Genomic DNA, 26,707 nt, shown 5'->3' on the forward strand with positions numbered 1-26,707 from the left:
AGCTCAGTGGCAACACACTTTTCTCTGAATCTGAAGATCAGAGTTGAGCACCACTGCAGAGATGTGAGTATTTTGTAAACCCCTTTATTGTACATTTACTTGGCAGCTGTATTGTTGTTGTGGACAATCCCGTTTTAAATCCTTGGTATATCCGAACATTTAAATGTAATTATGAGAAAGTTTAACAAGCTCGAACCTTCACTTTTTTTTGCCTGCTTAACACCCACTTAATGCCCATTTTACCGCTGAAATGATGTATAACGCACATATAGCGACCATTTTGGCACAAAATGGAAACTGGCGGTCATTTTTCGGAAACTTATCACTAAGTGTTACTTTCCCCATGTGCTTAATGGCAAAAAAAAATATTACTGCCCGCCCTTTTTTTGTGCGGAATCAGCAGGATGGGCGAATTCAACGCCCATAATATCGCTCAGCATTACTTTCCGCACGGAATTAACGCCGAGATTCAATATTAACACCCCATGATTATTTTTTGTCATAAAGAGCAAATTTACCCAAACTAGCAGCCATGGAGATCATCCATCGTCAATTTCACCACCTCGCACACATTTCGCCCATAATATCGCTCGCCCAAAAAACCACACACAAAAAGTAGAACCAACCGGAACGAATCACAGCGTTATGGACGCCATGTTGTAGATCACATGTCGCGTCCTTTAAAAGGCTTCAACCTCGGCGGAGTTCAGATGTATTCTGCAGGTCGTTGGAGTTGATGTGAACATCTCTAAAAACATCTTGACCATACTGTGACCGATTGGAATTGAAGAGGTGTGCTCGTCGGGACATTCCTTGTTTGTGACCAATCGGTGGCAGACAGAGAACTACTGCAATGGGGCCTGTCCTTTCTCACCCTCTCTTGGTGACCAAATACATGCAGCAGACTCGTCATTGCCAAAGGAATGCTGCACTGCATTAGCTGGCCAATGAACAAAGTGACAGACAGATGAGGAGGACTAGACGTTACACCCCCCACAAGTACAAGGAGAAGCATTCTTACCTCGACTTGCCCGACACCACCTGCCTTCGGAGACTGCACTTCCACAAGGAAGTTATCGCTGAGGTATGCCAGCTGATAACAGCAGATCTGCAGCCTGCCAGCAACATCAGAATTGCACTGTCCATCGAGGTCAAAGTCACCGTGTCACTGTCGTTCTATGCCTCGGGTTCTTTTCAGGCCACAGCTGGCAACATTTGCGGACTTTCTCAGCATGCCACATATTGCTGCATTAGACAGGTCATTGAAGCCCTGTACACACACAGGAGGGGCTTGATCAGCTTCCCTATGACCAGGGAGGCACAGAATGAGAGGGCGCCACGATCGCGCGGCCATATCACGTGACATTGCTGTTCATGACCCTGTTTGTCCTGAATTATGGTCATGGTCCAAAGTGGGTTGCTGACAGCTTTTTGGCCAAGGAGGGGAACCGGGTGTTTGTAGTCGAACTGTTAAATGGCCAAACATGCAAGAGGCACATCGACCAAACGAAACTGCGATTCACAGACAACCCAGAACAAATTGAGGATGACATTATCATCGACCAACCAACACACATCTAACCATCAGTTGACCCTTGTGTCATTCACGAAGACGAACCTACCATTCCCGACAGTCCTATTAGACCGACTGCTCCGCAATGCAGCAAAGGTCCTACTAACTCACCCAAGCTTGGGTTCGAACTGAGAAGATCAACCAGGGAGAGGAAGGCCCTGGACCGTCTCAACTTGTAAATACAACCTGTACCAAGGCTTTTTGGGGGGAATGATGTTATGTATGTTAACTGGGTTTTACCTGCCACCAGAGGGCGCGACTGTCGGAGTCCTAATGGTCACTGGCAGACATGTGCAAGCCATGTATATAATGTTGGCAGCCATGTTGAATCCTCACTTTGAGAATAAATAAACTGTTGTAAGGTCATGCCTGAACTAGCTCACCGTACTTAGCCTCGTGGAGTTATTTGATACTTAACATAGAAATTTTGGAGGACAGAGAGAGGAGAGATGAAAAGCGGCATGACAACAGGATAGACTGGTCAGGGAGGGATTGAGAGAAAAGAAAAAGCATGAGAAAGAAGTGGAAATAGAAGTAAATGGCTCAGGTCCAAAGCGGCAGCCAAAATGCGCATGCAAATAGACACAGGGAAATACTCAAGTTCCATAGGCCTGGTTATGTAGCAATTATAGCAATTCTAATCTCCTGATTACTACTCTGCCCTACATTACAACTATTGTTTGGGGGCCTATAAACAACTCAAATCAATGTTTTCTGCCCCTTGCTGTTTCTTAGCTCCACCCAAACTGAGTCTACTTCTTGATTTTCTGAGCCAAGATTCTTTCCCTCTACTGTCTTTATCCCATTCTTTATTATCAGGGCAACCCCTCATTCTTTTCCATGTTGCCTATATCTTCTAAAACTTAAGTATCCTGGAATATTTAGTTCCCAACCTAGGTCATTTTGCAATCAAGTCTCCACAATAGCGATGAGATCAAACCTATTAGGGTATATGTATGTCTGTGTGTGAGGTTGTATGTATGTGTCTGAAAGTCTGTGTGAGTGTGATGGGATGTGCTTGGGTGTGTGGGAGCATTAGTGTGAGTTTGTGAGTGAGGGTAAGTGTGTGTGTGTGTCCTTCTCAAATTTGGCTGTCTTTACCAACGGATCCACCAAATACCCAATGCAAGTGCAGACTGGGGTCAAGCAAGGCTGTGTCATCGCACCAACGCTCTTCTCAGTCTTCATCGCTGCAATGCTTCATCTCATCTTTAACAAACTCCCCGCTGGAGTGGAGCTAATCTACAGGACAAATGGGAAACTGTTCAACCTCCATCGCCTCTAGTCCAGGTCCAAGGTTGTTCCAACCACTGTCATTGAATTACAGTATGTAAATGACGTATGCGTTTGTACACACTCGGAGGCCAAACTCCAAACCATCGTTGATACCTTCACCAAAACATATGAGAGTCTGGGCATTACATTAAACATCTGTAAGACAAAGGTTCTCTACCAACCTGCCCCCGCCTCACAGTACTGTCCCCCAATCATCAAGATCCACGACAAGACCTTGGACAGCATGGACCACTTTCCATACCTTGGGAGCCTCCTGTCAGCGAGGGCAGACATCAATGACGAAGTCCAGCACCACCTCTCAATATGCCAGTGCAGCCTTTGGTCACCTGAGGAAAAGATTGTTCGAAGACCAGGATCTCAAACTCAGCACCAAGCTCATGGCCTGCAGAGCAGTAGTTATACCCACCCTCCTATATGCTTCAAAAACATGGACTATGTACAGTAGGCACTGGAGAAGTACCACAACATTGCCTCCGAAAAATCCTGCAAATCCACTGGCAGGATAGGGGCACCAATACTAGTGTTCTCTCTCAGGCCAACATCCCCAGCATCGAAGCATTAACCATGCTCGATCAGCTCCGATGGATAGGCCACATTGTCCGCATGCCCGATACTAGACTCCCGAAACAAGCACTCTACTCCAAGCTCCGTCACAGCAAGCGATTCCCAGGAGGGCAGAGAAAATTCTTCATGGACACCCTCAAAGCCTCATTTAAAAAATGTAACATCTCCACCGACTCTTGGGAATCCCTGGCCCAAGACCACCCAAAGTGATGGAGAACCATCGAAGAAGGTTCCGAACACTTCGAGTCTCTTTGCTGGAGCACGCAGAAGCCAAGCACAAACAGCGGAAGGAGCGTGCGACAAACCAAGCACCCCACCCACCTGTCCCTTCAACCTCCAACTGCCCCACCTGTGACAGAGACTGTAGATCCCGCATTGGTCTTATCAGTCACCTTAGAACTCATATTAGTGTGGAAACAAGTCATCCTTGACTCCGGGGGACTGCCTAAGGAGAAGGAATGGTGTGCGTGTGTGTTTGTGTGTGTGAGGGTGAGGCTGTGTGAGATTGTATGTATTTGTGCGTGAGTCTGTGTGAGTGTGACAGGGTGGGTTTGGGTGTGTGGGTGTGTGTGAGGGTGTTTGTGTGTGGGTGTGAGTGTGAGTGTGTCTGTGTGTGAGGGTATGTGTATTTGAGCGTGAGTCTGTGTGAATGTGACGGGGTGTGTTTGGGTGTGAGTGTGAGTGTGTCTGTGTGTGAGGGTATGTGTATTTGAGCGTGAGTCGGTGTGAATGTGACGGGGTGTGTTTGGGTGTGTGTGTGAGTATGAGTGTGTCACATTCCCAGTCACACAGTAGCGGAACCTGCACCATTTGAAGATCGACCAATAGTTGCAACAGCAGGATATCTATTTATTGACAATTTATAAATTTACACATTTACAAGTCAAGGTGAAAAATTGATTAGTTTGATGCCAATAAGAGGAGGTGGAGAACGATTGGGGCCTGTGTTGAGGCTTCATTCTGATGGTAGCAGTTTCTTAGGCAGCTGTTCCACCAGCTGAGCCTCTGGGCAGGTCGGACATGTTCTGACTGCTGGGGAAGTAAAGTTGAAAAAGCCGTTGCATGTGCTCGGAGCTGCTCCTGGGGATGTGGAGGAAGGACTCGCTATGTGTAGGAAGTGGTCCTGTTGGGGAAATCTTGAACCAACTGTTGTGAAAGATCCCTTAGGAGGTCCAAGTAGTTCCCGTTAGGCTCCCCTAGATAATTCTTGAATAATGAGGAAACCTCGACCGAAACAATTGCAGTGTTGACCTGGTGACCTCCTCACTCTTCCCGTCCAGGTGCAACAACAGATGCACAAGATTGGAATGGATTTGCTGATAGAAGAAGAATCTGGAACCTTCTATTCCACATTTGGTCAAGTTCCCCAACATGCCAAACCCTTTAGCCCGCACTTGATCACACTCAATGTCGAAGAGTGGTTGAATGCTGGTGAGTATTTTTTTAGAAAGGGTTGGATAACGCTTGCTCTCAAATTAATTATGTTCTTTGAGAGGCACGAGAACATCTCAAATGTTAACACTTCCTCTTGGTTCTCCTTGGTCCCCAGCAGACTAACCATTGTGCCCATCACTTGGTGAGACCAGTAATGGGCTCCAATTGTAATGTTTCCCATTCCCCTGACAGACAGCAACTGGACAAACATCACGCAAATACTTTAACAATGTGCTCACCAAAGTGTCTGTGAGCTGCAGCTGTGAAACCAGTGAAGACCTAATAGCTCTCTAAAGAAGGGAGCCACAGTGACTGCCTGATAGTCTTGGATGGTATGGATCTGAGCTGCCAGCTGTTCCACAATGCCAGGTAGGCAGATACCAGCATATTGCACCATTGCTCTGGTCAGCATGCCAAACTCCTTGTCAAATATCCGGAGATTCTTCATCCGGTCCCATCCACCATGTACTTCTTGATTATTTGCCTGAGCTAGCTGGTCCTTTAGTGTCGTCACACAGTTCACACACAGATCTCTACATTTATTTCAAACTTAGCTGAGAATTGTCTCTGGTTTGATTTATCATCAGAAGCAAAACCATTGAGCAGAGAAACATTGACGCAAGATTGCAATGAGTGAGCAGGGTGCTGAATAACTGTGGAAACAATGTCGTCACCGCCTTTACCGACTTGGCCTTAGTTATCATCTGTTGCAGCCCACAGATGGCAGCCAGTGATTCAAGGGTTGAGTACTATGCCGCATTGTCACTGACGGGACAGGTTCTGCTCATTCCAAATGGTAACTGCTTTTTCAGTGTGTTCAGCAGCTCCTCCATTGTTCTCGTGGCACATTCTGTGTCCTCAGCCAGTCATCTCCACATGTCTGACATACTTGTCCAAAGGGATGGAGTACGTGAGGTGACAGGACACAACTGCTGCTCTGTTGTGTGAAGCCAGAATGGTGATACTATGCAGAACTGAAAGTTTCACCTGCTCATAAGGAATTGACTGCAATTGAATCCTCAGCACATCAATTACCTCTGAGACCTGGTCCCCAAGTTCACTGCCTTGTGTTTTACTGGTGGTTTGAATAAGAACAGCAGCTGCATTGGAATAGCTGGGGTGTTGGTCGGACAATCCTTTGAAGACCATGGGGCAAACATTTGGAAATGACCTCTGTGATTTGAGAGCATGATTGAAAGAGGACTGAAGTGTTAGGATTAACTAGCTGTTGTCTGACTCTTTTCAACACGTCTAACTACTCCGTTTGCTGGACTAGACTGATGCCTTCACACGACAAATGAATGGCCAGGATTATGTACAAAGGGGTCAAAATTCAGTTGCTACTACCAGCTGATACTGCCTGGGAGAGGCGGCAACGGGGCATAAAGGGCTGGGCGGTGGCATTAGGTGGTGGTGCCGCCTGATGGGAAATTCGGGTGTGCTTTTTCAAGGGTGTAAAGATTTGCCCACTCGTTGCCTACCATCATGGAAATCCTGACGTCAGTACATGTGCAATGCCTCCTTGGTGCCGGTCCCGCCAAATTCACTTCTGCCACCTCACTTACTGGCTGGCGGGAACACGCCGCATAAAGTTGATGTTCACAAGTTGAGGTAAAGATTTTGAGGCGATAATTAAAGGGAGTTGCAGCCGTGCCACAGAGTCGTGGTCAGTGCTGCTCTCTACAGCCGCTGCATGGACTACATAAAGTTCAGCATGTCCAGGCAGAGCCAGGATGAGCGCTCCCATGGCTTCGCCAGAAGATCGGGCTTCCCCATGGTTCAGGGGGCCATTGATTGTCCAGATGTGGCATTCCGGGCCCTACCTCACAATGGAGAGGTGTTTCACAATTGAAAGGCCTAGCACTCCCTCAACGTTCAGCTGATCTGCGATGATCCTTGCTGTAATGCACGCTATACTGGCAGCTGCCACGATACCTTCATCCTGTGGGAGAGCAGTGTGCCACGATAGTTCCAGCCAGCGCATGAAGGTCATGGCTGGCTCATTGGCGACAAAAGATATGGTCTCGCCACCTAGCTGATGACACCCCTCCGCAATCCCATTGCCCCTGCTGAGCAGCACTACAATACCAGCCATATCGCAACCGGGACCATTTTAGATGTTGCCACTTCACTTGCCGCCCTAGAGACTGAGTACGCGCCTGAGTGATGCTCAGCAACACTCTGATGATGAGCCCAAATTAGAGGATGTCACAAGACAGTCATTGCTGATGCACAGCGATCTGCTAGGTGTATTGTCAAGGGTGCCCGAGAGTGTCGATGCACTAGCTGTGAGAATGGAGGAGTCTGCCACAACCTTTGCATTTGTGTCTCAGCTGCCCATCGAGCCCAGAATGTATGTTGGATGCTTCAAGTGACCATGGGGTCCCAGACATGGTGGCACTGGCTATGGCTGATGTGTCAGTAGCCATTGAGCAGCAGGCCGATACTATTTCAATGACTTCACGCCAGAGCCTTCAAAATGTCTGGGCCTGTGGCCTCCTTCCAGCCTTCGTCCTGAGTAATTCTCAACGCCTCTGCAGGGAATCAAGCAGTGCATCGACGGTGGCGTTGGCGAAGTGGTGAGCGTGCTAGCAAGCTGCTGTTGCACCTGCCACCTTCACCCTGTGAGTGAATGCGTAGGAAGGGTAGATACACACGAGGCGGTGCCGCGCCCAAACACCGCCTCAATTGAATCTAGGTGGCAGCAGTGTGTCCGGCGCACTTACAAATGATGATTGCCGCCTGGATGTTGCCGCCTCACTTACCACCTTACTTACCACCTCTAGTGTAGCGGGCAATGCCTGATTTAATGCTGCAATCCCCTTTTCGGGCGGCAAAACTGAATTTCGCGGTTCGAGGCAGCAACTGCCGTCTGGCGTTAAAATCTCCATTCAGACGGTGACACCGCCTCAAAAACGACAGGACCGAATTTCGACCCCAAAGTGTCTAGGGCCATCTGTCGAATGGGAAGCGATGGGTCTGCACAATGTGGCATCAATCGTCCAATCAGAGTCCCCATGTTATTTCCAGACACTAAGGGCTCAAGTTTCGGACCCCCGCTAGAACGGCGCACGTCGGAGAGGCCCGCCTAATTTGTCGAACAGAAATTGCGCCGAATATTTACCTCACGATTCTCCGATATCTGTAGGCCCGTTTCCAGTTCGGCGCGGTGCAGCAGGAGCTGCTGGGGGCAGAGCTACAGCTCTGTGCCAAAAACAGTGCTGGCAGCTGCGTGCGTGCGCAGTAGCTCCTGGCCCTCCCAGTGCGTCCTGTCTCTGGGTGACGACCCAATGCCTGGCCGAAGGGACGTCACCCCTATCCCGAGCCGAATGGCCTGACAGTACTTACCTCTTCTGCGGCGAACCGCCCGGCATCTCCTGGGGGCAGGCCCAGCCCGAGCCCGCCCGGCAACTTGCTGGGGGCGGGCCCCGCCCGAAGTGGCATCCTTGGCGGCGGCGGGGCCCGCCGGAAGTCCTGGGCTGCGGTACGGCATCTGCTGGGGGCGGGCCCCACACGAAGTCCTCAAAGTCCTCGCCGTCCTTGTCGGCGGCGGGGCCTGCCAGCCTGGCATCTCCTGGGGGGGGCCCTTTCCCAGCAGGCTCTTGGAGGGCTCCCGTTGCTGCATGAGGTGAGTAGAAACTTTAAATTTTTTATGAGTTGATTGATTTTTCATAATTTTTTAATTTATTTTTTGATTGATTTATTGGTTGATTTATTGATTTATTGATTTATCATTTAGGTATTGATGATGGCTCTTTATTTGTAAAAGTGAAGTTATTAATGCTTGTAAAATCCCCTAACTTCATTCTAAATTCCCTTTCCCCCCGCCATCTCTCGTTCCCTGCACCTAATTTATGAAGTGTAGGCAAGGTTTATCTGAGCGTACAAAAATCTACACTTACTCCATTCTAAGTTAGTTTGGGGTAAGTTTTCGCTGCCTAAACTTGCAAAACAGGCGTAAGTGGCTGGTAACGCCCCCTTTTGAAAATAAAACTGTTCTAAAACAAAACTATTCTAACTCACTAGAATTGGAGTAAACTAAATGCTGAGAATTGCAATTTCTAAGATACTCCATTCTAAACTAGTTGCTCCAAAAAAATAGGAGCAACTCAAGCCGAAACTTGAGCCATACATTGCTAACATTGAGCTTCCTCCAGTAAAGTTTCAGAAGCTCTGAGGTCATTTCCATGGCTCTCTCTCATTCATAGACTTTTGTTGAACTGATCTAAGCTTCTACATGATTGAAAATGGCCTCAAGTCCTTGAAGGGACAGCTCCTGAAGTAATGGGAGGAAAATTGCGGTCGGAGGCTTCCTTCTACGAAAGTGGTGCTGGAGGAACATAGGATTCTGGTTGGAGGCCTAGATGCGCTGCACAGTGCATGAGGAGATGACTTTGAGGTACGTACGTACAAGCTGGAATCACATGGGCCTGGACCACCAATCACGATACAGTATTCTCATTGCTAATAATGGGAGCACTGTTCATACGAGTTCCCATTACTATCAATGAGAAAACCCCCTAAAATACCGAAACACAGCATAATAAATAAATAAAACACCTCATATTTAAAATTAATTGAAATTAAATGTAATTAAATGTTTTAGAAAAATATATATTTTTTGGAATTTTTTCTAATGTGTTTTCATAGGCTTAAGAATAAACTTACCTTAATGGACAGAGTTTTTAATATAAAAAATGAGTGTTGAAATTAAATTTTTAGATGTTTTAAAATTGTCATGCTGGTAAAAGTAAGCCTTCTTTTATCTGGTATAAAACTTTGAAGGAGATTCGCTGGGCATGAGTTGGACAAATAGCCCAATCTCCCCCGCGCGAATGTCCTTCCCCCGGGGATACGGAGGATCTCTAGAGAAATCTTGACAGATCGGAAAAGCTGGTTTTCGGCGCATGCGTATTGCGCCCCGAGAACCGGCTTTTGCGAGGTCTCGCTGGGTTTGCGCGCACTTCGTACGGATCCGGTGAAGCTGGAATTTTTGACCCAATATTTGCTTCAGAAGTGAATCTGTGGTTTGGGTATAAAGCATGGACATCTCCTTTGTATGATCATTTCTGTCCTGGTCATTGTTCAGTTCTGGAGGTACTAAGCCCACAGTACTGGTCAGGTAGGTTTGAATCAATTTGCAGGTGTCAGCTTGGTTTGATTCAGCGTGTAGTTGCACGAGATGCGTGCAGGCATTCATAGCTAACTGTCGAACAGGCCTCTGCAGCAGCTCTGGTGGCTCAGCCTTGATAAGATCCTGCACTCTGTTTCTAATAAAGTTGATGGGACATCTCCAGCGATTTAAATAGAGGGATCTGGCTATCTGAATCACGGTTTGTATTAGGCTGAGCTTTAGTGTGAGATTCCTGGATTCAGCCTTTATCCCCTGTCCACTTGTAATTAAATGACTAACAGCTGGCAGACTGTGGTTCTCAATTGTGAACAGCAGTTCCTAAGGTGTGCCGACTGCCATGGTCCCATAGCACAGAACCGGTGTGCACTTGACTTTATCCGATTCCTCATTGGCCTTGACCCTAAATCTGTTGGAGTTAGCAAACTCCTCCAAGCTACTAAGCGTATCATCCAAATGTGCCATGACCCAGAAACCAATGGCGAGGGCTGCTCCCTCTCTCTGCACTCTCACCATGCTGCACACTCTGTAGCATTCGGTGAAGCTCCTCTTTTACGTTCTTAGTGCAGGTCTGGCGGAGCACTGACGCAAGAGGTTTATATAGAAAGCCCTTCTCTTGTGATAGTTGGTGTTGATTTGTTTTGATATTTCATCAGCGAGCTGACATATCTATTATTCCTCATCATCAATCGTATTTAAAGCTCAGCACAAGACCGCCAGTAATTTATTCTCTCATTCCGATTGAGAGAGAGCGCTCTGAATTTTCCAGTAAATGATCAACTAGTGGTGCAAGCTCCTCTTCTCACCACTTCACTGATTCTGGGTGGATATTGAGCCTGAGGACTTTCAGTAGACTCAGTGCCGCAGCTCCTCAGCCTCCTCCCTGAGATGGGCAACAAGACACAACAAGGAGCTGGGTCAGCAGTGCCTGGGCTTTAGGGAGATTGGCATCTTCATTGCGAGTAAGGGAAAAGCTTTTGCTACCGGGTCTTTTTCCCAATATGAGCTGAACAACTGCAGATTATTGTTAAAGCCTTGGTGTGCTGGGTCATAGTGGCAAACTCCAGTAAGGATGGCCAAAGGACATCCTCCATCTTCACTGCAGTTGTGATCAAATACATCACTCTTTCACATAGTATGACTAATTCTTCATCTGTTACTGGGTCTGGCTGATGATTGGGTGGTACCAGGGTCCCTGAATCAACGGGTTCAGCACACTGTTGGATGAGGAATTGCACCATTGACTTTCCTCCCTCTGGTTCAAGGTAATCTTGCTGGGCCATGACACATATTACCTGGGCAATTGCTTTTTCTCCTGATTGCTGCTCTTGTCGAGAAGTACTGGTTTTATTGCAGCCACAATCTGAGCCTTCTTCCTCTCCAAGTGCGCTGAGACTGATATGAGGTGTTTTAGTACAGCAAGTGGTTCCTACTCATTTGTTGATCAGCGATCTCTAACTGAGATAGAAGAAATTCAACCATTTAGTCTTCATAAGCTAGGGCCAGAATTCTGAAACAGCAAAGGGTCTCAGTCTGGTTCTTCACAGCAATATCATGTAGAATACTGCGATCTTGTCCATTTGGGTTTTTAACCTGTGACATTTTACCTCTGCATAACATCCATCTCATGCAGAAATGCCGTTTGTATCAATTTGCTGTATTTTGTCCACCCCTGGGTTTCAGTGTTGCCATAGTTATCATTGTAAGGTCAGGTTACATAACCCCTCAGTTGTGATGTGGCCCTGGTCATGTGCCCATATAGGTCATGCCAGCTCTTTGTGGCAGCTTAAGGTGGGTGGTGGGGATTAAGGTCCAGACCTGAGATGCAGACCATATGGACAAGGCAACATTCGCAACCCTTGACAGCCATATTGGGTTGAGCAGCTGTTTATTCCTAATAAAGAACCCGCTGCACCAGACATTCAAAGTACTTGTGACAAACAATATAGAAATGGGAGTGTAGGAGAGCCATTTCTAGCAGAATTGCCCTAAATTGGTGAGGCATCACCTGGAATATTGTGTTCAGTTTTGGTCTCCTAATCTGAGGAAGGACCTTCTTGGTATTGAGGGAGTGCAGCGAAGGTTCACCAGAATGATTCCCGGGATGGCTGGACTGACATATCAGGAGAGACTGAATCAACTGGGCCTTTATACAATGGAGTTTAGAAGGATGAGAGGGGTTCTCATAGAAACATATAACATTCTGACGGGACGGGACAGGTTAGATGCGGGTAGAATGTTCCCGATGTTAGGGAAGTCCAGAACCAGGGGACACAGTATTAGGATAAGGGGTAGGCCATTTAGGACTGAGATGAGGAGAAACTTCTTCACTAAGAGAGTTGTTAACCTGTGGAATTCCCTGCTGCAGAGAGTTGTTGATGCCAGTTCATTGGATATATTCAAGAGGGAGTTAGATATGGGCCTTACGGCTAAAGTGATCAAGGGGTATGGAGAGAAAGCAGGAAAGGGGCACTGAGGGAATGATCAGCCATGAATTTGTTGAATGTTGGTGCAGGCTCGAAGGGCCGAATGGCCTACTCCTGCACCTATTTTCTCTGTTTCTATGTTTTATGTGTCAGGGATTGAAGCTGCTTTAATGATGTCATCAGGATGTTGCTGTGATCTCAGAGCAGCCCGTTGTGACATCAGAGCCATTGTTACATCATAGCAGACCACTGTGACATTGGAGCGGCCTGTTGTGACATCACAGGGGCCCGTTGTGACATCAGAGCGATCCATTGTGACATTTGTTGCACTCTTCACTCCTTTAAAATCCTTGAATGTAAAGACTTTACATTGCCTACCCCTTTTCTATCTCTATCAGACCATGCTCCTTATTGCTGAAGCCAGCCTGAGACCTCTCTATCACCTCACCAGACATGCCCTGCCCATCCAAGCGTCTCTCACCTACTAGCTCCTTACTCAGCCTGAGCCCACCTACCAGCACCTTTCAACTCTTCATATGTGGTCCCAGTGCTGAGTCTCATACTTACTGGTAGTTGCTTGTGCCCCAGACCCACCATTCACAGATTCACTCTGCAATGCCACGCAGGATGAAATGCCGATATGCACACTTCGCCATATTACTTGCGAGTACCCAACTGCAGACACATGTGACACACCAGCACCTATACAGCCACTAACAACTTTTTGCTTTTGTCATGGTAGGTCAAACTCATGCGCATTATGCGCGAGCTGCATCATCAGGGAGAGGACAGCCCTACCTCCAGGACCTCACCGAGGTGGAAAAGTGAGTGTCCACCCTCATGGGTGGTGCAGTCGTGACGCAGGAGGGCGGGGAGGCAGAGCCCCTGCTCGACAGTGACGGTATTTGAATGAGATGGCCGTTTTGTGTGACTCTCATTAGCCTTGCAAGATGTTGCAACCAAAATAACGATGCCCCCCTCCTTCTTGCCTTCCTGCCCCCTCCCCAACTGTTACCCACACTTCTGTTGCTTTGTGCTTACAGATGATGAGCCAGAAGAGCGGCAGCCTGCCCATCAATGGACGTCTTGAGACGCCGGGGATGATGAGAAGGAGGAGGTGCAGGGCAGTATGTCGGCACAGGGTGACACATCTTCATTGGGAGCGAGTGGGGAGACCACCTCGGTGGAAGAGGCCATCTTTCCGGGGTTGGTTGAACCTGAGGCTCCTGGCCTCAGTGGTCTGTAGCATCACCCAGCACGAGGGGAAGCTCAAGGGCCAGCTCTCCAGAGGGTATCGCCCCATGAGTCCTGCTCACAGATAGGCAGATGAGCACCTGGATTTGGAGACTATACCCAGGGAGTCACTGCAGATGCACCGTGAGCTCATGGGTTCATTGGCGAGAATCCCGCCGAGCATGGATGCACTTGCGTTGAATGTGGCGGAGGCCTCCTCAACCTTTGCATTTGAGTCTCAGGAGCCCATCGAGCCCATCCTTGGATGATGATGGACACCACAAGTGACCATGGGGTCCCAGACATGATGGCAGGGGCCATGGCTGACGTAGCAGTAGCCATTGAACGGCAGACCACGACCACATGACACCTGCATTCTGCCATGTCGTCAGTGCACTGTCTGCTCTTATGCAGAGTCAAATTGATGCCACGCAAGCACTGACTGCTGCCATCAGTCCAACAGGGAGGTAACGGTGCTGAAGTAGGCCAGCAATCTCCACTGCCCCAGGTGAGTGGCAGGCCGTTGGTCGAGATTGAACGTGATGTCCTCTCTCAGGAAGACATCATTCGGTCTCCCATCACTGCCATTCCGTCTTTGCATCTGCACCCCAGCTATCCCACACTGCTGCCGCCCATTCTCAGGTGGTGCTGTCAGCAGCCGGGCCTTTCAGGCCCAGAGCTGGTCCAGGGCATCATGCTAGGCCATCTGTCTTGTCTCCTGCAGATACACAGCTACAGGCACTGAGGACCCATTGAGGAGGAGCAGTAGGCAAGGGATGGGTTGAGGCAGAGGAGTGTGAGGCAGAGGGATGGGAATTGCCTATGCAAAACCCATTGCTGAACGGTGTGGCCATGGGCCCGATGTAGAAAAGGTGTAAAAGTTATTCATCTGTTGTATTATTTGAAGGGGAGGGTGACCCATTGTGTTTTCTTTGAGTGGGGTGAGGTTTTCGGGGTTGCTTGAGGGATAAATTGTAACGTTGAACGTTTCCTTCAGCCTCTGGCGTATGACTGTTGACTTGTAATGGAGAGGTGGCGTTATCGTGCTACAATACGCGCTCATTATTAGCTGCCTCGCTCACCTCACTCGATTTAAGCGAAGCATTCCCTTATGAGCCGCCGCCGAATCGTCCTGCCACCGCCAACATTGGCACGTTGCCTCCTCCGTGGACGCTGCTGGTCCTCGTTGTGTTGCTGTACATTCGGGGCATTGGCACACTCCTGTTCCTCCTCCCCCTCCTCCTCCCCCCTCTTCCTCGCCCTCCTGAGGTGGCCCTGCGATCCTCACTGGCAAGGCCTTGGCCCTCAAGTTGTGCAGCATGCAGCACACCACAATGAAGTGAGACCTGTTGAAGGTTGCCTCCAGAGTGGTCCAGGCATCGGAATCGCTGCTTCAATACCCGTATTTTCTGCTCTACGATGTTGAGGGTGGCAGCATGACTCGCATTGTAGCGTTCCTTCGGTACTGTGGTGAGGTTGCGGGGGGGAGGTGGGGGGCGGGGGGTCATTAGCCAGGTGGCCAGGCCCCGTATCCCTTGTCCCCGGGCAGTCACACTCAGCCTTGCTGTGGTGGCTGAAACAGTCGAGGCACAATGCTCTCCCGTAGGATAAAGGCGTCATGTGCGCTTCCAGGAAAACGAGCATTGACCATGAGGATGCGCTGCGTGTGTTCGCACACCAGCTGCACATTTAGGGAGTGGTATCCCTTTCTGTTTCTGAAGACCTCTGCATTCTGGAATGGTATTCGCAAGGCCAGTTGCGAGCAGACAATTGCTCCTTGGATCCTCGAGAAGCCCACTCTTATGGCAAACCCACATGCGCACTCATCCTGTTTCTCCTTGGTCATTGGGAAGGTAATGAAGTCCATTCGACAGGTGTAGAGACCCTGTGTGATGTTGCGGATGCAGCGATGTGCTGCGAATTGTGAGACGCTGCATATGTGCCCTGATGCAGCCTGGAAGGAGCCGGAGGCTTGGAAGGTGACCTTCACTGTGACGGGTAGCGCAGTCCTGGTGCAAATGTGAGGCTGCAGGTCTGCCTGCAGGAGATGGCATATCTCTGTAACTACATCCTTTCTGAAGTGCAGCCTTCTGACACACTGCGCCTCGGACAGGTCCAGGTATGAGCATTGCCGCCAATAAAGCCATGGGGGGTAAGGCCTCCTGCCCTGCTTTTTAGGGGCTCTCCTCCTTTGGCCGCCGACAGGGCCAACAATCCTTCTCTCTTCACAATGCCTTACTAGAGCATGTAGAATGCGATGCTGGCGAACTAGTAATGCCCCCATTAAAGTTTTAGGGCTAGATTTTCCACTCTGATCACTATCGCCCTAAAATGGGCGATATTTCCGGCCTTATCAACTTTTTATTTTTCCAGATCACTGGTGTCATGTATGTAACCACAATGTAACACCACTGTATTACTATATACACACAACCTAGATGTACACCTTGACCACAAGGGGTGAACTTGTGGGAGACACTCCTTACCTGATCTCCCAAGTATATAAAGGGAGGTCCCACGCAGGGTCATCACTTGTGGAGTGCTGTGAATAAAGAGTTGAGGTCACCTTGTCCCCAGAATGTGCCTCATGTGGTTTCATGCAGTAGAGTAAAGACTTTACATTGGCGACGAGAAACGGGAATTCACGACCCACGAGAATGGCCACTGGTAGTGCAGAGGAACGGTACTGTGTTGGGGAAGACTGGGACGATTTTGTCGAGAGGCTTCAGCAAAGCTTTATTATGAAAGAATGGCTGGGGGATGCAGTGGCCGACAAGCGAAGGGCTCATCTTTTGACCAGCTGCGGACCAAAGTCTTACGCGCTCATGAAGGACTTACTCACACCCGAAAAGCCGTCGGACAAAACCTTTGAAGAACTTAGTAAACTGATCGGGGAGCACTCCAAACCGGTTAGCAGCATACATATGGCCCAACACAGATTCTACACCCACTGACGTCATGAAGGACAGAGCATACCGGACTTCGTAGCGGACCTCCGGCGTTTGGCCAGCCTCTAAGTTCACAGACGCCTGCAGGGGGGAAATGCTTAGGGATTTCTTCATCGAGGGTATCGGTCATGCGGGAATTTTCCGCAAATTAATTGAGACCAAGGATTTGACCTTGGAAGCGGCGACGTTGTTAGTTCAAAATTTCATGGCGGGGAAGAGACAAAAATAATATACGGCGCAATTCTGCCTCTAACACGGCGATGGATCAGGGAATCAACATCATCAATGCGACTCAGAGCCCCGCAAACAGGCAGGGGCAGTCCGACACTCCCCAGGCAGCAACAGACCACAGAGTAGGACTCCAACAGAGACAATGGCAGGCTGAACGGACATTCACACCATCACAGCAGACAATGCAGCCTGGGATGGGGCCATTGACACCCATTAATAGGGTACTTAAGAGCAGTCAAAGGGACAGTCAGCGCGGAATGCCTGTCCATAGTCCCTTTGTCCCCAACAATGGAAACTTTAACTCATGCTGGAGGTGTGGGGGAAAATACTCAGCCAGATTTTGCTGTTTCAAAAGTTTGTCTGCAAAAACTGAAATCTCAGTGGCCATTTAGCTCGAATGTGCAGGAAGCCAGCAATCAGACTAATAAATGAGGCAGAGGGACCAGAAGAGGGTCCTTTGAGGCAGGGTGACTTTTGAGGCAAGTCAATGGACGCCGAGATTCAGCGGGTCCATGCGGCGAACAGTTCATACGGCAAAACGCCACCAATGATGATGAGGGTTTTATTAAACAGTATCCCTGTACGCATGGAGCTGGACACTGGGACCAGCCAGTCACTCATTGGCGTTCAGCAATTTGAGAAGCTATGGCCACTTAAAGCCTGTAGACCCAAATTAGCATGTATTGAGACACAATTACGGACTTACACTAAATAAATCATTCCGGTGCTAGGCAGTGCAATGTTGGCTGTCACACACAATGGGTTAGTGAATCGGCTGCCGCTCTGGATTGTCCCGGGTAATGGTCCTGCACTGTTGGGGAGAAGCTGATTAGCCAAGATGAACTGGAAATGGGGGGCATGTTCATGCAATGTCATCTGTGGAGCGAAGTTCGTGCTCACAATTCCTACAGCAATTCAATTCACTATTCTATCCTGGCGTTGGGACTTTCAAAGGCACCAAAGTAGTAATACACATCACCCCAGGCGCCAGGTCAGTGCACCACAAAGCCAGAGCGGTGCCGTATGTGATCAGAGAAAAAAATCGAGAGCGAATTGGACCGGCTGTTGAGAGAGGGCATCATCTCGCCTGTTGAATTCAGCGACTGGGCGAGTCCCATTGTTCCCGTACTAAAAGCGGATAGCTCTTTCAGGATCAGTGGTGACGACAAGGCGAGCATCAATCGGGTGTCCCTAGAAGATCAATACCCGCTCCTGAGAGCGGAGGACCTTTTCGCCTCGCTGGCAGGCAGCAAGTTGTTCACCAAGTTTGACCTCACCTCAGCCTATATGAGCCAGGAACTGGCCAATGAATCTAAACTACTGACCTCCATCATCACGCACAGGGACTGTTCATTTATAACAGATGCCCATTTGGCATTCGATCAGTGGCCACGATTTTTCAACGAAACATGGAAAGCCTGCTTAAATCCATTCCTGGAACGATCGTATTCCAGGACGACATCCTCATCACGGGTCGAGATACCGAGGAACACCTCCACAACCTGGAGGAGGTGCTTCGCCGACTGGACCAGGTAGGCCTGCGACACAAGAAGTCTAAATGTGTCTTTTTAGCTCCTGAGGTTGAGTTTCTGGGCAGGAGGGTTGCTGCAGATGGGATTCGGCCCACCGAATCCAAAACAGAGGCGATTCGATGAGCACCCAGGCCCTGCAACACATCAGACTTGTGTTCATTCCTGGGACTGTTGAACTATTTCGGGAACTTTCTGATGAACTTGAGCACGTTGTTGGAGCCACTACACGTGCTCCTGCGTAAGGGTTGCGATTGGTTTTGCGGGGACTGTCAGGAACGGGCTTTTGATCGGGCACGAAACCTACTTTGTTCAAACAAGTTGTTGACCCTGTACGACTGTAAAAAATTGGTTCTGACATGTGATGCATCGTCCTATGGGGTTGAGTGCGTGTTGCAGCAGGGCAATGCTGAGGGTCAACTACAACCTGTGGCTTATGTCTCTAGGTCGCTCTCTCAAGCAGAACAGGGATATGGGATGGTTGAGAAAGAAGTGCTCGCATGTGTCTATGGTGTAAAAAAAATGCATCAGTACCTTTTGGTAGGAAGTTTGAATTAGAGACGGACCACAAACCATTAACATCCCTGTTATCAGACAGCATGGCTGTCAATGCCAACATATCAGCCCGCATACAGCGATGGGCTCTCATGCTGGCTGCTTATGACTACTCCATCCAGCACCGGCCCGGCACTGAAAATTGCGCTGACGCGCTCAGCAGGCTTCCACTGGTCACCACTGAGGGGGCAGCGGAGCAAAGCACTGAGACGGTCACGGCTGTTGATGCCTATGACAGCGCAGGCTCCCCCATCACAGCCCGCCAGATCAAAATCTGGACAAACAGAGATCCCCTCCTATCCCTGATTAAGAAATATGCCCTGACTGGGGATTGGGCACCCGCACACGGAGCATGCCCTGAGGAGGTCAGACCATTCCACAGACGGATGGATGAGCTCTCCATTCAAGCCGACTGCCTACTATGGGGCAGCCGGGTAGCTATGCCCCAGAGGGGCAGGAAGGCATTCATCAGGGAACTCTACAGCGAGCACCCAGGCATTGTGCTGATGGAGGCCATTGCCCAGTCACACGTTTGGTGGCCTGGAATTGATTCAGACCTGGAACACTGTGTTCGCAGGTGCACGACATGTGCCCAACTGGGTAATGCCCCCAGGGAGACCCCACTCAGCCCGTGGCCCTGGCCCACCAGGCCATGGTCACACACTCATGTTGACTACGTGGGCCCGTTCATGGGTAAGATGTTCCTTATTGTGGTAGATGCGTACTCGAATTGGATCAAATGCATCATTCTGAATTCATGCACGTCATCCACCACCGTGGAAAGCCTACATGCGATCTTTGCAACCCATGGCTTGCCGGACATCCTGGTTAGTGATAATGGCCCATGCTTCACAAGCTACGAATTATAGGAGTTTATATTGGGCAATGGCATCAACCACGTCAGGATTGCGCCGTTCAAGCTGGCCTCCAACGGCCAGGCAGAACGTGCGGTCCAAATCATTAAGCAAGGTTTGGTCAGGATTCAAGGACCCTCCCTACAATGCCGCCTATCGCGCCTCCTGCTGGCCTATAGATCCCGACCATACTCACTCACGGGAGTCCCGCCCGCAGAGCTACTAATGAAACGGACACTCAAAACCCGGTTGTCCCTCATTCAGCCAGTCCTGACCGACATAGTTGAGGGCAAGCGCAAGTCACAAAATGAGTACCATGACCGTAATTCGAGGGGGAGATGTATAGAAATAAATGATCCTTTATTCATCCTCATTCACGCCATGCGGCCCAAATGGTTTGAGGGTACTGTAGTTGACAAAGAGGGGAATAATGTCCTCGTGGTAAAACTCAACAATGGTCAGATATGCCATAAGCATCTGGACCAAGTTAAAAAAAGGTTCAGCATCGACACGGAGGAACCTGAAGAAGACCATGAGATGGAGCTCACAACACCGCCAGTGAACGAGCAACAAGAGCAATCAGAAGAATGCACAGTCCCTGCGGTCAGCCCGGACAGGCCGGAATCACCACAGGTGACAGACACTCACGTCAGTGTCCAACAACCAGAGCCCCAACTGCGGCTCTCCACGAGGGAGCATAGACCACCTGAAAGACTAAACCTATGATCCTAACAAGACTTTGGGGGGGGGGAAGGTGATGCCATGTATGTAGCCACAATGTAACACCACTGTATTACTGTATACACACAGACTAGATGCACACCTTGACCACAAGGGGTGAACTTGTGGGAGACACTCCTTACCTGATCTCCCAGGTATATGAAGGGAGGTCTCATGCAGGGCCATCACTTGTGGAGTGCTGTGAATAAAGAGTTGAGGTCACAGAGTGACCTTGTCCCCAGAATGTGCCTCGTGTGGTTTCATGCTGTAGAATAAAGACTTTACAACTGGAATATCGCCCATTTTTTTGACCACCAGTTTTGGCTTTTTATTTTGGGCAATAGCCTTAGCAATGTGAAATGGGCCTCAGTGATGTGAAATGGACCTTAGCGATGTATTCATTCATGCAAGACTGGCGTCCATAGCAATGGCCATTCTGCGCATGCGCTTTTTTTTAGCAAAGAACTTTTCCCGCGATTTGAGAGGTCAGGAGTCATCTGCGCATGCTCAGATGACAAAGGGATGGAGAGAGAGTGTTTGTAGTAGAGAGCGAAAAGAGCTTGAAGGAGTGAAGGATTGCTAAGATTTTTGAAGGCGTGCTATTGTTGTGAAGTAGTGGTAAAGTTAAAAGATTGCTGTAAACCAAGTGATAAAGTTAAAAATTATGAGATAGATGTCCCATGAGGATTCCAGGAGGTTGCAGGGAAAAGGAGGGCAAAAGGCTTCTCGGATGACGCGAATGAAGCATTAGTCCATCAGGTCGAGACTCGGTAGGGCCAATTAACCCGAGGTGGATGTGGGAAATCTCCACCCCAGATTTATCAAAGAATATGGGGCGAGATCGCTGATATTCCTTCCTCGATGTCCCATGATAGGCGTGAGTCCGACCAGTGCCGCAAGAGGTGGAACAGCTTGGTTGCTTCCACAAGAGTAAATATTAAATAGATTTTAAATTGTATTGATCCACTGAATATGTAAATCTGCCAGATTGTAATGAAGCTGGGTAATCTTGCATCGGTTCCCTGCTAAGATTTGGACTGGGGTCGGAACCTGCGCACTTTAAGTCTAATTTGGGCACCGTCTCCTTTTGGGTTAGATCGGTGGATGGGGCACGACTGAGCACTGAGGGGTCCGGTCACCTTTACCCAGACTGTGTGAGTCTCTTCGGCTGCTGTCACTCACACCGTGACCCAGCCTGGACAGGGGAAGAGCTGCCCTGGCTCACTGTCTGCCCTGGGACACTTTGGGATATTAGTTCCGGCCACATGGAGGTTTCCGAGCACAGCCATGAACACGGTGCCCCCTCCCATTGCCGAGCTCGCCGGCAGTCCTGATTCCCCTCCCCCCTGCCCCCCGGGGGGACCTCAATCGAGTCAAATAACCCACTTCCCTCGTTTTCGGCGCCAAATGCAACGGGCCGCGGATTGGGAACTTCCTGGAGATTGTAAGCAAGATGTTTGGTGTCAAGCATTAGTTCCTAAACACGATGTTACTAAATATTTTCTCTGAACATAGATGTTATAACCATGCATCTATTGTGAATACAAACTGTATTAGCATATAATGTTAGAACCTGTTGTCTTTCCGTAATAGTAGCTAGTCAATTAACTTATGCATGCTCTTGTCACATTTGCAGAGGAAGATATCTAAGAATCGGGTGGAGCAGAGGTGCACTGGAGGCGCACTGAGTGAGTGGGCAAACACATGGCAGATGCAATATAACGTGGATAAATGTGAAGTTATCCACTTTAAGAACATAAGAACATAAGAACATAAGAATTAGGAACAGGAGTAGGCCATCTAGCCCCTCGAGCCTGCTCTGCCATTCAATAAGATCATGGCTGATCTGGTCGTGGACTCAGCTCCACTTACCCGCCCTCTCCCTGTAACCCTTAATTCCCTTATTGGTTAAAAATCTATCTATCTTTGACTTGAAAACATTCAATGAGCTAGCCTCAACTGCTTCCTTGGGCAGAGAATTCCACAGATTTACAACCCTCTGGGAGAAGAAATTCTTTCTCAACTCGGTTTTAAATTGGCTCCTCCGTATTTTGAGGCTGTGCCCCCTAGTTCTAGTCTCCCCCACCAATGGAAACAACCTCTCTGCCTCTATCCCTTTCATGATTTTAAATTTTTCTATAAGATCACCCCTCATTCTTCTGAACTCCAAGGAGTAAAGACCCAGTCTACTCAATCTATCATCATAAGGTAACCCGCTCATTTCTGGAATCAGCTTAGTGAATCGTCTCTGTACCCCTTCCAAAGCTAGTATATCCTTCCTTAAGTAAGGTGACCAAAACTGCATGCAGTACTCCAGGTGCGGCCTTACCAATACCTTATACAGTTGCAGCAGGACCTCCCTGCTTTTGTACTCCATCCCTTTCGCAATGAAGGCCAACATTCCATTTGCCTTCCTGATTACCTGCTGCACCTGTAAACTAACCTTTTGGGATTCATGCACAAGGACCCCCAGGTCCCTCTGCACCGCAGCATGTTGTAATTTCTCCCCATTCAAATAATATTCCCTTTTACTGTTTTTTTTCCCAAGGTGGATGACCTCACACTTTTCGACATTGTATTCCATCTGCCAAACCTTAGCCCATTCGCTTAACCTATCCAAATCTCCTTGTAGCCTCTCTGAGTCCTCTACACAACCCGCTTTCCCACTAATCTTAGTGTCATCTGCAAATTTTGTTGCACTACACTCTGTCCCCTCCTCTAGGTCATCTATGTATATTGTAAACAGTTGTGGTCCCAGCACTGATCCCTGTGGCACACCACTAACCACTGATTTCCAACCGGAAAAGGACCCATTTATCCCGACTCTCTGCTTTCTATTCGCCAGGAAAACTTTGGTAGGAAAGAAATAAGGACAAAGTATTATTTAAATGGTGATGGCTTGGGAAGTGTCGATGTACAAAGGGACCTGGGTATCCTTGGACACCAGTCGTTGAAAGCAAACATGCAGGTGCAGCAAGCAGTTAGGAAGGCAAATGGTATGCTGGCCTTCATTGCAAGAGGATTTGAGTACAGGAGCAAGGATGTCTTACTACAGTTATACAGGGCCTTGGTGAGAGTATTGGCACCTAGAGTATTGTGTGCAGTTTTGGTCTCCTTACCTAAGAAAAGATATACTTGCCATAGAGGGAGTGCAGCGAAGGTTCACCAGACTGATTTCTGTGATGGCAGGACTGTCATATGAAGAGAGATTGGGTCGACTAGGCCTGTATTCACTGGAGTTTAGAAGAATGAGGGGATCTCATTGAAATGTATAAAATTCTGACTGGGTTGGATAGACTGGATGCGGGGAGGATGGTTCCCCTGGCTGGGAAGTCTAGAATAAGGGGTCACAGTCTCAGGATACGGGGTATGAAATTTAGGACAGAGATGAGGAGATATTTTTTCACTCAGAGGGTGGTGAACCTGTGGAATTCTCTACCACATAAGGCTGTGGAGGCCAAGACACTGAATATATTTAAGAAGGAGACAGATAGATTTCTAGAAACAAAAGGCATCAAGGGGTATGGGGAAAAAGCAAGAATATGGTGTTGATATAGAGGATCAGCCATGATCATATTGAATGGCGGTGCAGACTCGAAGGGCCGAATGGCCTACTACTGCTGCTATTTTCTATGTTTCTAAGCCTTGCTGAAATACAGCCGCTGACCGATTTAGAGGAACATGCTGCAGCACTAGTGGGCAGCTACAATCGTTCTGCCACCTGTGGTGGTGCAGATCCCGTTATTGCGCCACGTAAGTATTAGAAACATAGAAACATAGAAAATAGGTGCAGGAGTAGGCCATTCGGCCCTTCTAGCCTGCACCGCCATTCAATGAGTTCATGGCTGAACATGCAACTTCAGTCCCCCATTCCTGCTTTCTCACCATACCCCTTGATCCCCCTAGTAGTAAGGACTTCATCTAACTCCTTTTGAATATATTTAGTGAATTGGCCTCAACAACTTTCTGTGGTAGAGAATTCCACAGGTTCACCACTCTCTGGGTGAAGAAGTTTCTCCTCATCTCGGTCCTAAATGGCTTACCCCTTGTCCTTAGACTGTGACCCCTGGTTCTGGACTTCCCCAACATTGGGAACATTCTTCCTGCATCTAACCTGTCTAAACCCATCAGAATTTTAAATGGTTCTATGAGGTCCCCTCTCATTCTTCTGAACTCCAGTGAATACAAGCCCAGTTGATCCAGTCTTTCGTGATAGGGCAGTCCCGCCATCCTGGGAATCAATCTGGTGAACCTTCGCTGCACTCCCTCAATAGCAAGAATGTCCTTCCTCAAGTTAGGAGACCAAAACTGTACACAATACTCCAGGTGTGGCCTCACCAAGGCCCTGTACAACTGTAGCAACACCTCCCTGCCCCTGTATTCAAATCCCCTCGTTATGAAGGCCAACATGCCATTTGCTTTCTTAACCGCCTGCTGTACCTGCATGCCAACCTTCAATGACTGATGTACCATGACACCCAGGTCTCGTTGCACCTCCCCTTTTCCTAATCTGTCACCATTCAGATAATAGTCTGTCTCTCTGTTTTTACCACCAAAGTGGATAACCTCACATTTATCCACATTATACTTCATCTGCCATGCATTTTCCCACTCACCTAACCTATCCAAGTCACTCTGCAGCCTCATAGCATCCTCCTCGCAGCTCACACTGCCACCCAACTTAGTGTCATCCACAAATTTGGAGATACTACATTTAATCCCCTCGTCTAAATCATTAATGTACAGTGTAAACAGCTGGGGCCCCAGCACAGAACCTTGCGGTACCCAACTAGTCACTGCCTGCCATTCTGAAAAGTACCCATTTACTCCTACTCTTTGCTTCCTGTCTGACAACCAGTTCTCAATCCACATCAGCACACTACCCCCAATCCCATGTGCTTTAACTTTGCACATTAATCTCTTGTGTGGGACCTTGTCGAAAGCCTTCTGAAAGTCCAAATATACCACATCAAGTGGTTCTCCCTTGTCCACTCTACTGGAAACATCCTCAAAAAATTCCAGAAGATTTGTCAAGCATGATTTCCCTTTCACAAATCCATGCTGACTTGGACCTACCTATCATGTCACCTCTTTCCAAATGCGCTGCTATGATATCCTTAATAATTGATTCCATCATTTTACCCACTACCGATGTCAGGCTGACCGGTCTGTAATTCCCTGTTTTCTCTCTCCCTCCTTTTTTTAAAAGTGGGGTTACATTGGCTACCCTCCACTCGATAGGAACTGATCCAGAGTCAATGGAATGTTGGAAAATGACTGTCAATGCATCCGCTATTTCCAAGGCCACCTCCTTAAGTACTCTGGGACGCAGTCCATCAGGCCCTGGGGATTTATCGGCCTTCAATCCCATCAATTTTCCCAACACAATTTCCCGACTAATAAGGATTTCCCTCAGTTCCTCCTCCTTACTAGACCCTCTGACGCCTTTTATATCCGGAAGGTTGTTTGTGTCCTCCTTAGTGAATACCAAACCAAAGTACTTGTTCAATTGGTCTGCCATTTCTTTGTTCCCCGTTATGACTTCCCCTGATTATGACTGCAGGGGACCTACGTTTGTCTTTACTAACCTTTTCCTCTTTACATATCTATTGTATAAAGCAGTGGTAAACCAGTGATAATTTAAAGTAATGTAACGGCATTTCATTATAATATATGAATGATGGAATGTTATGCATGCAGCTTCTATGCTATTCACAGGTTAACACCATAAGAACATAAAAAATAGCAACAGAAGTAGGCCATTTGGCACCGTCGAGCCTGCTCCGCCATTTAATAAGATCATGGCTGATCTGATCATGGATTCAGCTCCACTCCCCTGTCCCCTCCCCATAACCCTTTACTCCCTTATTGCTCTAAAATCTGTCTATCTCTGCCTTAAATATATTCAATGACCCAGCCTCCACAGGTCTCTGGGGCACGGAATTCTATAGATGTACAACCATATGATGTAATCATATGTAACGTCTCTCGTTCACATTTATTGCAGTAGTGTTGCTCCTCATACATATGCTAGCGCATTCTCCTTTTCTCATGTCTACCCTTCTCTTCTAATAACCTCAATTATGTTTTGCAGCTACCGAGACTCCTGAGGTGCAAAGGGAGGCCCCTCCACGAACGCCTGCGTCATTGCAGGTGGTCATCACCACGGGTGCAGAGGAGACGACTGAGGAGGAGGAAGATGAACAATTATCA

The 26,707-nt window shown here is 48.4% G+C and overlaps 1 long non-coding RNA gene across 1 annotated transcript; it reads left to right on the forward strand.

Annotated features, from left to right (window-relative positions):
• Nucleotides 1-26,707, forward strand: LOC139263911 (uncharacterized). The gene is made up of 3 exons (XR_011593247.1): nucleotides 1-63; nucleotides 22,131-22,182; nucleotides 26,589-26,707. It is a non-coding gene; the product is annotated as an uncharacterized lncRNA (long non-coding RNA).

Source organism: Pristiophorus japonicus, chromosome 5, assembly GCF_044704955.1.
Source record: "Pristiophorus japonicus isolate sPriJap1 chromosome 5, sPriJap1.hap1, whole genome shotgun sequence".
In the NCBI taxonomy this organism is placed as follows: Eukaryota; Metazoa; Chordata; class Chondrichthyes; family Pristiophoridae; genus Pristiophorus; species Pristiophorus japonicus.